The sequence below is a fragment of the Oncorhynchus gorbuscha genome, unplaced genomic scaffold (assembly GCF_021184085.1).
Source record: "Oncorhynchus gorbuscha isolate QuinsamMale2020 ecotype Even-year unplaced genomic scaffold, OgorEven_v1.0 Un_scaffold_554, whole genome shotgun sequence".
Lineage (NCBI taxonomy): Eukaryota > Metazoa > Chordata > Actinopteri > Salmoniformes > Salmonidae > Oncorhynchus > Oncorhynchus gorbuscha.
The window spans coordinates 452,781-467,780 of record NW_025745385.1 but is presented as its reverse complement, the minus strand read 5'-3'; the positions used below and the strand labels follow the sequence as shown (position 1 = coordinate 467,780).

At 39.5% G+C, this 15,000-nt stretch overlaps 1 pseudogene; it reads left to right on the top strand.

Moving 5' to 3' along the window:
* LOC124018649 overlaps positions 1–15,000 on the top strand; it is a 64,510-nt pseudogene that overhangs the window by 13,701 nt on the left and 35,809 nt on the right.

Genomic DNA, 15,000 nt, shown 5'->3' with positions numbered 1-15,000 from the left:
GCTTAGCTGTATTCCGTTTATTTTTATCCTAAAAAAAAATATTGCAAACAGGATGCATTTTGAATATTTGTATTTTGTACACTGTCATTTAGGTTAGTATTGTGGAGTAACTACAATGTTGTCTATCCATCCTCAGTTTTCTCTTATCACAGCCACTAAACTCTGTAACTGTTTTAAAGTCACCATTGGCCTCATGGTGAAAACCCTGAGCAGTTTCCTTCCTCTCTGGCAACTGAGTTGGGAAGGACGCCTGTATCTTAGTAGTGACTGGCTGTATTGATACACCATCTAAAGTGTAATTAATAACTTCACCATAACATTCTCAAAGGGATATTCAATGTTTGCTTTTTTTACCCATCTACCAATCGGTGCCCTTCTTTGCGAGGCATTTGCAAACCTCCCTGGTATTTGTGGTTGAATCTGTGTTTGAAATTCACTGCTCGACTGAGGGACCTTACAGATAATTATATGTGTGGGGTACAGAGATGAGGTAGTCATTCAAAAAGTATGTTAAACACCATTATTGCACACAGAGTGAGTCCATACATCTTATTATGTGAAATGTTAAGCATATGTTTACTCCTGAACTCATTTAGATTCACCATAACACAGGGCTGGATTACTTATTGACTCAAGCCATAACACAGGGCTGGATTACTTATTGACTCAAGCCATAACACAGGGCTGGATTACTTATTGACTCAAGCCATAACACAGGGCTGGATTACTTATTGACTCAAACCATAACACAGGGCTGGATTACTTATTGACTCAAGCCATAACACAGGGCTGGATTACTTATTGACTCAAGCCATAACACAGGGCTGGATTACTTATTGACTCAAGCCATAACACAGGGCTGGATTACTTATTGACTCAAGCCATAACACAGGACTGGATTACTTATTGACTCAAGCCATAACACAGGGCTGGATTACTTATTGACTCAAGCCATAACACAGGGCTGGATTACTTATTGACTCAAGCCATAACACAGGGCTGGATTACTTATTGACTCAAGCCATAACACAGGGCTGGATTACTTATTGACTCAAGCCATAACACAGGGCTGGATTACTTATTGACTCAAGCCATAACACAGGACTGGATTACTTATTGACTCAAGCCATAACACAGGACTGGATTACTTATTGACTCAAACCATAACACAGGACTGGATTACTTATTGACTCAAGCCATAACACAGGACTGGATTACTTATTGACTCATGCCATAACACAGGGCTGGATTACTTATTGACTCAAACCATAACACAGGACTGGATTACTTATTGACTCAAGCCATAACACAGGGCTGGATTACTTATTGACTCATGCCATAACACAGGGCTGGATTACTTATTGACTCAAGCCATAACACAGGACTGGATTACTTATTGACTCATGACATTTCAGCTTTTCATTTTTAATGAATTAGCCAAAAAATGTAAAAACATAACTCAAATTTGACATTATGGGGTATGGTGTGTAGGCCAGTAACACAATCTGAATTTAATCAATCATGACATGTCATGACATGCTTCGTTTTTGTGGTGACTTACAGATGTTTTCTCTCTCCCTCTAACCTCTTCCCTCTCTCTCTCTCACCCTCTCTCTCGCCCTCTCTCTATTCCTCTCTCTCTCCCTTGAACCTCTTCTCTATGTCCCTCCCTCCCTCCCTCCTTAATAACAGAGTATGCTGAGTTCCTTCATTGTAAAGGTCGTAAGTTTGTGGACTTTGATGAGGTGCGTTTGGAGATTGAGGCCGAGACTGATCGCATCACTGGGTCCAATAAGGGAATCTCTGCTGTTCCCATCAACCTCCGAGTCTATTCCCTAATGGTACACACACACACACACACACACACACACACACACACACACACACACACACACACACACACACACACACACACACACACACACACACACACACACACACACACACACACACACACACACACACACACACACACACACACACACACACACACACACACACACACACACACACAGAGCGAGAGACTCACGGACATATGTTCAAGCACACACAAACATGCAAAACACACAGTCCTGAAAGCAGTTCTGCTTTGTTAGGTTCTGGTAAACAGAGTGAACAACTGATGGACAACTAGTCAAAGCACAAACCAAATGTTTTCCCCACTGGGTCAAACAGCTGCACAAGACAAAGTTTCCAGCAGCACCAGTATTTATACCCTCCTTTAGACCGAGTCTCCTGCTCGTCCAAACACCACGTCTATGTTGCTAGGCAGGAAGTCAAGAGATGTGTTTAATAAGACTGTTCCTTCTCCCTTCATCTGACCTCGGCCCACATTCCTCCCTAGTCCACATCTGACCTCGGCCCACATTCCTCCCTAGTCCACATCTGACCTGACCTCGGCCCACATTCCTCCCTAGTCCACATCTGACCTCGGCCCACATTCCTCCCTAGTCCACATCTGACCTCGGCCCACATTCCTCCCTAATCCACATCTGACCTCGACCCACATTCCTCCCTAGTCCACATCTGACCTGACCTCGGCCCACATTCCTCCTAGTCCACATCTGACCTCGGCCCACATTCCTCCCTAGTCCACATCTGACCTGACCTCGGCCCACATTCCTCCCTAGTCCACATCTGACCTCGGCCCACATTCCTCCCTAATCCACATCTGACCTCGGCCCACATTCCTCCCTAGTCCACATCTGACCTGACCTCGGCCCACATTCCTCCCTAGTCCACATCTGACCTGACCTCGGCCCACATTCCTCCCTAGTCCACATCTGACCTCGGCCCACATTCCTCCCTAGTCCACATCTGACCTGACCTCGACCCACATTCCTCCCTAATCCACATCTGACCTGACCTCGACCCACATTACTCCCTAGTCCACATCTGACCTCGGCCCACATTCCTCCCTAGTCCACATCTGACCTGACCTCGACCCACATTCCTCCCTAATCCACATCTGACCTGACCTCGGCCCACATTCCTCCCTAATCCACATCTGACCTGACCTCGGCCCACATTCCTCCCTAATCCACATCTGACCTGACCTCGGCCCACATTCCTCCCTAGTCCACATCTGACCTCGACCCACATTCCTCCCTAATCCACATCTGACCTGACCTCGGCCCACATTCCTCCCTAGTCCACATCTGACCTGACCTCGACCCACATTCCTCCCTAGTCCACATCTGACCTCGACCCACATTCCTCCCTAATCCACATCTGACCTGACCTCGACCCACATTCCTCCCTAATCCACATCTGACCTGACCTCGACCCACATTCCTCCCTAGTCCACATCTGACCTCGACCCACATTCCTCACTAATCTACAGCGATCCAATCTTATCAGTGACCGTAACCATTAACCAGTATAGCCAGTATTTAAAACCCTCAATAGTATTTCCATACTGTTCAACATCACATAAACTTTGAAAATGACTTCTAAATGAGCAGAAAATAAAACATGATTCACTTTCACGGTTGATTATTTTGTTGACACCTCCGAGACTAATGTCCTCTGATCTGTAATTACACTATGGACTCTCATTTCCATCTCTCGTCGGACAACTGATAATGACTTTTCAGCTGGAGCTTTTGACTTCATCCGTTTCAGCTGGAGCTTTTGACTTCATCCGTTTCAGCTGGAGATGTTGACTTCATCCGTTTCAGCTGGAGATGTTGACTGCATCCGTTTCAGCTGGAGATGAGGTTACATCTTGGTTTCGCCTGTAGCATGAGTTCTGTGGCACTCACAGATAATATCTTTGCAGTTTTGAAAACGTCAGAGTGTTTTCTTTCCAAAGCTGCCAATTATATGCATATTCGAGCATCTTTTCGTGACAAAATATTGCGCTTAAAACGGGCACGTTTAGCGCCCCATAGGTTGAAGAGGTTAATCAACTGTACTTCATCCTGAGGTAAATCAGCACTGTAAATACGTTTCAAGGTGATATCCCAGCAATACTACCCAGGTAACCCCTGCTACCATTAACACTACACATGATGCATACTTCAAAATACCCCCTCATTTGCGCCGGAGTCTAGTTCCATGCTCTTACTATAGTCTAGTTCCATGTTACTATAGTCTAGTTCCATGTTACTATAGTCTAGTTCCATGTTGTTACTATAGTCTAGTTCCATGTTACTATAGTCTAGTTCCATGTTACTATAGTCTAGTTCCATGTTGTTACTATAGTCTAGTTCCATGCTCTTACTATAGTCTAGTTCCATGTTGTTACTATAGTCTAGTTCCATGCTCTTACTATAGGCTAGTTCCATGTTGTTACTATAGTCTAGTTCCATGTTACTATAGTCTAGTTCCATGCTCTTACTATAGGCTAGTTCCATGTTGTTACTATAGTCTAGTTCCATGTTGTTACTATAGTCTAGTTCCATGCTCTTACTATAGGCTAGTTCCATGTTGTTACTATAGTCTAGTTCCATGTTACTATAGTCTAGTTCCATGCTCTTACTATAGGCTAGTTCCATGTTGTTACTATAGTCTAGTTCCATGTTACTATAGTCTAGTTCCATGCTCTTACTATAGGCTAGTTCCATGTTGTTACTATAGTCTAGTTCCATGTTACTATAGTCTAGTTCCATGTTGTTACTATAGTCTAGTTCCATGCTCTTACTATAGTCTAGTTCCATGTTACTATAGTCTAGTTCCATGTTACTATAGTCTAGTTCCATGTTACTATAGTCTAGTTCCATGTTGTTACTATAGTCTAGTTCCATGTTACTATAGTCTAGTTCCATGTTACTATAGTCTAGTTCCATGCTCTTACTATAGTCTAGTTCCATGTTACTATAGTCTTGTTCCATGTTACTATAGTCTAGTTCCATGTTACTATAGTCTAGTTCCATGTTACTATAGTCTAGTTCCATGTTGTTACTATAGTCTAGTTACATGTTGTTACTATAGTCTAGTTCCATGCTCTTACTATAGTCTAGTTCCATGTTGTTACTATAGTCTAGTTCCATGTTACTGTAGTCTAGTTCCATGTTACTATAGTCTAGTTCCATGTTGTTACTATAGTCTAGTTCCATGTTACTATAGTCTAGTTCCATGTTGTTACTGTAGTCTAGTTCCATGTCACTATAGTCTAGTTCCATGCTGTTACTATAGTCTAGTTCCATGTTACTATAGTCTAGTTCCATGTTGTTACTATAGTCTAGTTCCATGTTGTTACTGTAGCGAATGGCGTGAGAACAGCTGTTGCATTGACTCTGTCTCCTGTTCCTGATCTCCTATTGCTTCCAAGGTTCACTGATATATCTAGGACTATCAGATACTCCCTATCAGTCTCCCAAGGTTCACTGATATATCTAGGACTGAGTCTATCAGATACTCCCTACCAGTCTCCCAAGGTTCACTGATATATCTAGGACTGAGTCTATCAGATACTCCCTACCAGTCTCCCAAGGTTCACTGATATATCTAGGACTGAGTCTATCAGATACTCCCTACCAGTCTCCCAAGGTTCACTGATATATCTAGGACTGAGTCTATCAGATACTCCCTACCAGTCTCCCAAGGTTCACTGATATATCTAGGACTGAGTCTATCAGATACTCCCTACCAGTCTCCTATGGTTTTCTTGTAACCAAAATCTACAATGAGATCGTATGTTCTGCGACAGTCAGTGGTCGGGTTTGGTCCATATCTCTCAGGTTAGGTTAGGTACACATGTCTCAGGTTAGGTTAGGTACACATGTCTCAGGTTAGGATAGGTACACATCTCCCAAGTTAGGTTAGGTACACAGCTCTCAATTTAGGTTAGGTACACAGCTCTCATGTCAGGTTAGGTACACAGCTCTCATGTCAGGTTAGGTACACGTCTCTCAAGTTAGGTTAGGTACACATGTCTCAGGTTAGGATAGGTACACATCTCCCAAGTTAGGTTAGGTACACAGCTCTCAATTTAGGTTAGGTACACAGCTCTCATGTCAGGTTAGGTACACAGCTCTCATGTCAGGTTAGGTACACAGCTCTCATGTCAGGTTAGGTACACATCTCTCAAGTTAGATTGGGTTCACATCTCTCAGGTTAGGTTAGGTACACAACTCTCGGGTTGGGTACACATGTCTCAGGTTAGGTTAGGTACACATCTCTCAGGTTAGGTTAGGTACACAACTCTCGGGCCAGGTTAGGTACACATCTCTCGGGTTAGGTTAGGTACACATGTCTCAGGTTAGGATAGGTACACATCTCTCAGGTTAGGTTAGGTACACATGTCTCAGGTTAGGCTAGGTACACATCTCTCAGGTTAGGCTAGGTACACATCTCTCAGGTTAGGTTAGGTACACATCTCTCAGGTTAGGATAGGTACACATCTCCCAAGTTAGGTTAGGTACACATGTCTCAGGTTAGGTTAGGTACACATGTCTCAGGTTAGGCTAGGTACACATCTCTCAGGTTAGGCTAGGTACACATGTCTCAGGCCAGGTTAGGTACACATCTCTCGGGTTAGGCTAGGTACACATCTCTCAGGTTAGGTTAGGTACACATCTCTCAGGTTAGGCTAGGTACACATCTCTCAGGTTAGGTTAGGTACACATCTATTGGGTTAGGCTAGGTACACATCTATCCGGTTAGGTTAGGTACACATCTCTCAAGTTAGGTTAGGTACACATCTCTCAGGTTAGGATAGGTACACATCTCTCAAGTTAGGTTAGGTACACATCTCTCAGGCTAGGTACACATCTCTCAGGCTAGGTGCACATCTCTCATGTTAGGTACACACCTCTCAGGTTAGGTTAGGTACACATCTCTCAGGTTAGGTACACATCTCTCATGTTAGGTACACATCTCTCAGGTCAGGTTAGGTACATACCTCTTGGGTTAGGTACACATCTCTCAGGTCAGACTAGGTACACATCTCTCAGGTCAAGTTATGTACACATCTCTCATGTTAGGTTAGGTACACATCTCTCAGGTCAGACTAGGTACTCATCTCTCAGTTCAGGTTAGTTACACATCTCTCATGTCAGGTTAGGTACACAGCTCTCATGTCAGGTTAGGTACACGTCTCTCAAGTTAGGTTAGGTACACATCTCTCAGGTTAGGTTAGGTACACATCTCTCGGGTTGGGTACACATGTCTCAGGTTAGGTTAGGTACACAGCTCTCATGTCAGGTTAGGTACACGTCTCTCAAGTTAGGTTAGGTACACATCTCTCAGGTTAGGTTAGGTACACATCTCTCGGGTTGGGTACACATGTCTCAGGTTAGGTTAGGTACACATCTCTCAGGTTAGGTTAGATATACACCTCTCAGATCAGGTTAGGTACACATCTCTCAGGTTAGATCGGGTACACATCTCTCAGGTTAGGTCAGGTACACATCTCTCAGGTTAGACCGGGTACACACCTCTCAGGTTAGGTTAGGTACACATCTCTCAGGTTAGGTTAGGTACACATCTCCCGGGTTAGTTACACATCTCTTGGGTTAGGTTAGGTACACATCTCTCAGGTTAGGTACACATCTCTCAGGTTAGGTTAGGTACACATCTCTCAGGTTAGGTTAGGTACACATCTCCCAGGTTAGGTTGGGTATACATCTCTCAGTTCAGGTTAGGTACACATCTCTCAGTTCAGGTTATGTACACATCTCCCGGGCTAGGTTAGGTACACATCTCTCGGGCCAGGCTAGGTACACATCTCTCAGGTTACTTACACATCTCTCAGGTTAGGTTAGGTACACAGCTCTCATGTCAGGTTAGGTACACTTCTCTCAAGTTAGGTTAGGTACACATATCTCAGACCAGGTTAGGTACACATCTCTCAGGTTAGATTGGGTACACATCTCTCAGGTTAGGTTAGGTACACATCTCTCAGGCCAGGTTAGGTACACATCTCTCATGTTAGGTTATGTACACATCTCTCAGGTTAGGTTAGGTACACATCTCTCGGGTTGGGTACACATGTCTCAGGTTAGGTTAGGTACACATCTCTCAGGTTAGGTTAGGTACACATCTCTCGGGTTAGTTACACAGCTCTCAGGTTATGTACACATCTCTCAGGTTAGGCTAGGTACACATCTCTCGGGTTAGTTACACAGCTCTCAGGTTAGGTTGGGTACACATCTCCCTGGTTAGTTTAGGTACACTTCTCTCAAGTTAGTTTAGGTACACATCTCTCAGGTTAGGTTATGTACACATCTCTCAGGTCAGGTTATGTACACATCTCTCAGGTTAGGTTAGGTACACATCTCTCGAGTTAGGTTAGGTACACAGCTCTCATGTCAGGTTAGGTACACATCTCTCAAGTTAGATTGGGTACACATCTCTCAGGTCAGGTTAGGTACACATCTCTCATCCCAAGGCCCATCTTCAGCTCTTTGTGAACACCCCTGTTACAGTGTAAACCTCCCTCTCTGTAGATTGATGTACAATGAGCAAATACATTTTCCATTTTAATTTAATAATTTAATCTCTCTCCCTCGTTCTCTTTCTCTCTGTCTGTCTGTCTGTCTCTCTGTCTGTCTCTCTCTGTCTCTCTCTCTGTTTCTCTCTCTCTCCCTGTCTCTCTCTCTCTCTCTCTCTCTCTCTCTCTCTCTCTCTCTCTCTCTCTCTCTCTCTCTCTCTCTCCCTCTCTCTCTCCCTCCCCCTTCTCTCTCTCCCTCCCTCTATCCTCCCCCCTTTCCCACACATCCTCCCTTCCTCTCTCCCTCTCCCTACTCCCATCCCTCTCTCCCTACTCCCATCCCTCTCTCCCTACTCCCATCCCTCCCTCCCTCCTCAGTGTTAAACCTGACTCTTATAGATCTACCAGGGATGACTAAGGTAGCGGTGGGAGACCAGCCAGTCGACATCGAGCACCAGATCAGAGACATGCTGATGCAGGTCAGAGACTGTGGTTACGGTCCCAAATGGCACCCTATTCCCAAAATGGCATCCTATTCCTTAGATAGTACACTACTTTTGACTAGAATGGCACCCTATTCCCTAGATAGTGCACTACTTTTGACTAGAATGGCACCCTATTCCCTAGATAGTGCACTACTTTTGACCAGATGGCACCCTATTCCCTAGATAGTGCACTACTTTTGACCAGATGGCACTCTATTCTCTATACACTTTAAATATTAAAGTAATATAGTATATCTTCTATGTTGTGTGTAGTTCATATCCAAAGAGTAATAAAGTACATGTTAAAGTAATTAAGTATATGTTAAAGGGAAAGGGGGTAATTAAGTATATGTTAAAGAGAAAGGGGTAATTAAGTATATGTTAAAGAGAAAGGGGGTAATTAAGTATATGTTACAGGGAAAGGGGGTAATTAAGTATATGTTAAAGAGAAAGGGGTAATTAAGTATATGTTACAGGGAAAGGGGTAATTAAGTATATGTTAAAGAGAAAGGGGGTAATTAAGTATATGTTAAAGAGAAAGGGGTAATTAAGTATATGTTAAAGAGAAAGGGGGTAATTAAGTATATGTTAAAGGGAAAGGGGGTAATTAAGTATATGTTAAAGAGAAAGGGGTAATTAAGTATATGTTAAAGTGAAAGGGGGTAATTAAGTATATGTTAAAGAGAAAGGGGGTAATTAAGTATATGTTAAAGGGCAATGGGGTAATTAAGTATATGTTAAAGAGAAAGGGAAAGGGGGTAATTAAGTATATGTTAAAGGGAAAGGGGTAATTAAGTATATGTTAAAGAGAAAGGGGTAATTAAGTATATGTTACAGGGAAAGGGGGTAATTAAGTATATGTTAAAGAGAAAGGGAAAGGGGGTAATTAAGTATATGTTAAAGATAAAGGGAAAGGGGGTAATTAAGTATATGTTAAAGAGAAAGGGAAAGGGGTAATTAAGTATATGTTAAAGAGAAAGGGGTAATTAAGTATATGTTAAAGGGAAAGGGGTAATTAAGTATATGTTAAAGGGAAAGGGGTAATTAAGTATATGTTAAAGGTAAAGGGGTAATTAAGTATATGTTAAAGGGAAAGGGGGTAATTAAGTATATGTTAAAGAGAAAGGAAAGGGGTAATTAAGTATATGTTAAAGAGAAAGGGGTAATTAAGTATATGTTAAAGGAAAGGGGTAATTAAGTATATGTTAAAGGAAAGGGGTAATTAAGTATATGTTAAAGGAAAGGGGTAATTAAGTATATGTTAAAGAGAAAGGAAAGGGGGTAATTAAGTATATGTTAAAGGGAAAGGGGTAATTAAGTATATGTTAAAGGAAAGGGGGTAATTAAGTATATGTTAAAGAGAAAGGGGTAATTAAGTATATGTTAAAGGGAAAGGGGGTAATTAAGTATATGTTAAAGAGAAAGGGGTAATTAAGTATATGTTAAAGAGAAAGGGGGTAATTAAGTATATGTTAAAGGAAAGGGGTAATTAAGTATATGTTAAAGGGAAAGAGAAAGGGGGTAATTAAGTATATGTTAAAGGGAAAGGGGTAATTAAGTATATGTTAAAGAGAAAAGGGGTAATTAAGTATATGTTAAAGAGAAAGGGGTAATTAAGTATATGTTACAGGAAAGGGGTAATTAAGTATATGTTAAAGAGAAAGAGAAAGGGGTAATTAAGTATATGTTACAGGGAAAGGGGTAATTAAGTATATGTTAAAGAGAAAGAGAAAGGGGGTAATTAAGTATATGTTAAAGGAAAGGGGGTAATTAAGTATATGTTAAAGAGAAAGGGAAAGGGGTAATTAAGTATATGTTAAAGGAAAGGGGTAATTAAGTATATGTTAAAGAGAAAGGGAAAGAGGGTAATTAAGTATATGTTAAAGAGAAAGGGGTAATTAAGTATATGTTAAAGGGAAAGGGGGTAATTAAGTATATGTTAAAGGGAAAGGGGGTAATTAAGTATATGTTAAAGAGAAAAGGGGTAATTAAGTATATGTTAAAGAGAAAGGGGTAATTAAGTATATGTTAAAGAGAAAGGGAAAGGGGTAATTAAGTATATGTTAAAGGAAAGAGGGTAATTAAGTATATGTTAAAGAGAAAGGGGGTAATTAAGAATATGTTAAAGGAAAGGGGGTAATTAAGTATATGTTAAAGGGAAAGGGGGTAATTAAGTATGTGTTAAAGAGAAAGGGGGTAATTAAGTATATGTTAAAGGGAAAGGGGGTAATTAAGTATATGTTAAAGAGAAAGGGGTAATTAAGTATATGTTAAAGGGAAAGGGGGTAATTAAGTATATGTTAAAGAGAAAGGGGTAATTAAGTATATGTTAAAGGGAAAGGGGTAATTAAGTATATGTTAAAGAGAAAGGGAAAGGGGTAATTAAGTATATGTTACAGGGAAAGGGGGTAATTAAGTATATGTTAAAGGGAAAGGGGTAATTAAATATATGTTAAAGGGAAAGGGGTAATTAAGTATATGTTAAAGGGAAAGGGGGTAATTAAGTATATGTTAAAGGGAAAGGGGTAATTAAGTATATGTTAAAGAGAAAGGGGTAATTAATTATATGTTAAAGGGAAAGGGGGTAATTAAGTATATGTTAAAGGGAAAGGGGTAATTAAGTATATGTTAAAGAGAAAGGGGTAATTAAGTATATGTTAAAGGGAAAGGGGTAATTAAGTATATGTTACAGGGAAAGGGGTAATTAAGTATATGTTACAGGGAAAGGGGGTAATTAAGTATATGTTAAAGAGAAAGGGGGTAATTAAGTATATGTTACAGGGAAAGGGGGTAATTAAGTATATGTTAAAGGGAAAGGGGGTAATTAAGTATATGTTACAGGGAAAGGGGGTAATTAAGTATATGTTAAAGAGAAAGAGAAAGGGGGTAATTAAGTATATGTTAAAGGGAAAGGGGGTAATTAAGTATATGTTACAGGGAAAGGGGTAATTAAGTATATGTTAAAGAGAAAGGAAAGGGGGTAATTAAGTATATGTTAAAGGAAAGGGGTAATTAAGTATATGTTAAAGGGAAAGGGGTAATTAAGTATATGTTAAAGGGAAAGGGGGTAATTAAGTATATGTTACAGGGAAAGGGGGTAATTAAGTATATGTTAAAGAGAAAGAGAAAGGGGTAATTAAGTATATGTTAAAGAGAAAGGGGGTAATTAAGTATATGTTAAAGGGAAAGGGGTAATTAAGTATATGTTAAAGGAAAGGGGGTAATTAAGTATATGTTAAAGGGAAAGGGGTAATTAAGTATATGTTACAGGGAAAGGGGTAATTAAGTATATGTTAAAGAGAAAGAGAAAGGGGTAATTAAGTATATGTTAAAGGGAAAGGGGGTAATTAAGTATATGTTAAAGGGAAAGGGGGTAATTAAGTATATGTTAAAGGGAAAGGGGTAATTAAGTATATGTTACAGGGAAAGGGGGTAATTAAGTATATGTTAAAGAGAAAGAGAAAGGGGGTAATTAAGTATATGTTAAAGGGAAAGGGGTAATTAAGTATATGTTAAAGGGAAAGGGGTAATTAAGTATATGTTAAAGGAAAGGGGGTAATTAAGTATATGTTAAAGGGAAAGAGAAAGGGGGTAATTAAGTATATGTTAAAGGAAAGGGGGTAATTAAGTATATGTTACAGGGAAAGGGAAAGGGGGTAATTAAGTATATGTTAAAGAGAAAGGGGGTAATTAAGTATATGTTAAAGAGAAAGGGGTAATTAAGTATATGTTAAAGAGAAAGGGGGTAATTAAGTATATGTTAAAGGAAAGGGGGTAATTAAGTATATGTTAAAGAGAAAGGGGTAATTAAGTATATGTTACAGGGAAAGGGGTAATTAAGTATATGTTACAGGGAAAGAGAAAGGGGGTAATTAAGTATATGTTAAAGGGAAAGAGAAAGGGGGTAATTAAGTATATGTTAAAGGAAAGAGAAAAGGGTAATTAAGTATATGTTAAAGGGAAAGAGAAAGGGGTAATTAAGTATATATTACAGGGAAAGGGGGTAATTAAGTATATGTTAAAGGGAAAGAGAAAGGGGGTAATTAAGTATATGTTAAAGGAAAGAGAAAAGGGTAATTAAGTATATGTTAAAGGGAAAGAGAAAAGGGGTAATTAAGTATATGTTAAAGGGAAAGAGAAAGGGGGTAATTAAGTATATGTTACAGGGATAGAGAAAAGGGGTAATTAAGTATATGTTAAAGGGAAAGAGAAAGGGGGTAATTAAGTATATGTTAAAGGGAAAGAGAAAAGGGGTAATTAAGTATATGTTAAAGGGAAAGAGAAAGGGGGTAATTAAGTATATGTTAAAGGGAAAGAGAAAAGGGGTAATTAAGTATATGTTAAAGGGAAAGGGGGTAATTAAGTATATGTTAAAGGGAAAGGGGGTAATTAAGTATATGTTAAAGAGAAAAGGGGTAATTAAGTATATGTTAAAGAGAAAAGGGGTAATTAAGTATATGTTAAAGGGAAAGGGGTAATTAAGTATATGTTAAAGGAAAAGGGGTAATTAAGTATATGTTAAAGGAAAGGGGTAATTAAGTATATGTTAAAGGGAAAGAGAAAAGGGGTAATTAAGTATATGTTAAAGGGAAAGAGAAAGGGGTAATTAAGTATATGTTACAGGGAAAGGGGTAATTAAGTATATGTTAAAGGGAAAGGGGGTAATTAAGTATATGTTAAAGAGAAAAGGGGTAATTAAGTATATGTTAAAGGAAAAGGGGTAATTAAGTATATGTTAAAGGGAAAAGGGGTAATTAAGTATATGTTAAAGGGAAAGGGGGTAATTAAGTATATGTTAAAGGGAAAGAGAAAAGGGGTAATTAAGTATATGTTAAAGGGAAAGGGGGTAATTAAGTATATGTTAAAGGGAAAGAGAAAAGGGGTAATTAAGTATATGTTAAAGGGAAAGAGAAAGGGGGTAATTAAGTATATGTTACAGGGAAAGGGGGTAATTAAGTATATGTTAAAGGGAAAGAGAAAGGGGGTAATTAAGTATATGTTAAAGGGAAAGAGAAAGGGGGTAATTAAGTATATGTTAAAGGGAAAGGGGGTAATTAAGTATATGTTAAAGGGAAAGAGAAAGGGGGTAATTAAGTATATGTTAAAGGGAAAGAGAAAGGGGTAATTAAGTATATGTTAAAGGGAAAGGGGTAATTAAGTATATGTTAAAGGGAAAGAGAAAGGGGGTAATTAAATATATGTTTAGGGGGCAATCTACAGGTGCTACATCCATTTTTGGACGTATAAGTGAATGATATGTACATATTGACATATTGAATATAAGGTGTTAGTGCTTCCTGAGCTCAGTTCAACTGTCACACTGCATCAGATCCCAGAAGAGAAGATTGTTTTACTGTTGTTAATGTTGTAAACAATGTAAATGTAAACAAACTCTATATGGCCTCATAACATGGCTACAACGATCATGTTGATATCCTGGACGGTCAGTCTTTGCATCCATAGCTCTGCCTATGAATTTGAGAGGGGTTACATTACTCCAGGCCCAGCTTTTGACTGAAACATGAGTCAGTCGAGAGCTTTATTATTGTTTCAACTGCTGATTGCCTCTTTAAAGTAATATAGTCTTGTCTTCTATGTTATGTACTAAAATGTATATATTCTATGCACTTAATAACTAAATTTTCCTGTCTGAAAATGTTATGTGCAGTTACTAACTAAAGAATCCTGTCTGACACTGTTATGTGCAGTTACTAACTAAAGAATCCTGTCTGATTGTGTTATATGCAGTTACTAACTTAATAATCCTGTCTGACACTGTTATATGCAGTTCATAACTAAAGAATCCTGTCTGACACTGTTATATGCAGTTCATAACTAAATAATCCTGTCTGACACTGTTATGTGCAGTTACTAACTAAAGAATCCTGTCTGACACTGTTATATGCAGTTACTATCTTAAGAATCCTGTCTGATTCTGTTATATGCAGTTCATAACTAAAGAATCCTGTCTGACACTGTTATATGCAGTTCATAACTAAATAATCCTGTCTGATTCTGTTATATGCAGTTCATAACTAAAGAATCCTGTCTGATCCTGGCTGTGACTCCAGCTAACCAGGATCTGGCCAACTCTGATGCTCTCAAGATTTCTAAGGAGGTCGACCCTCAAGGTAAGGA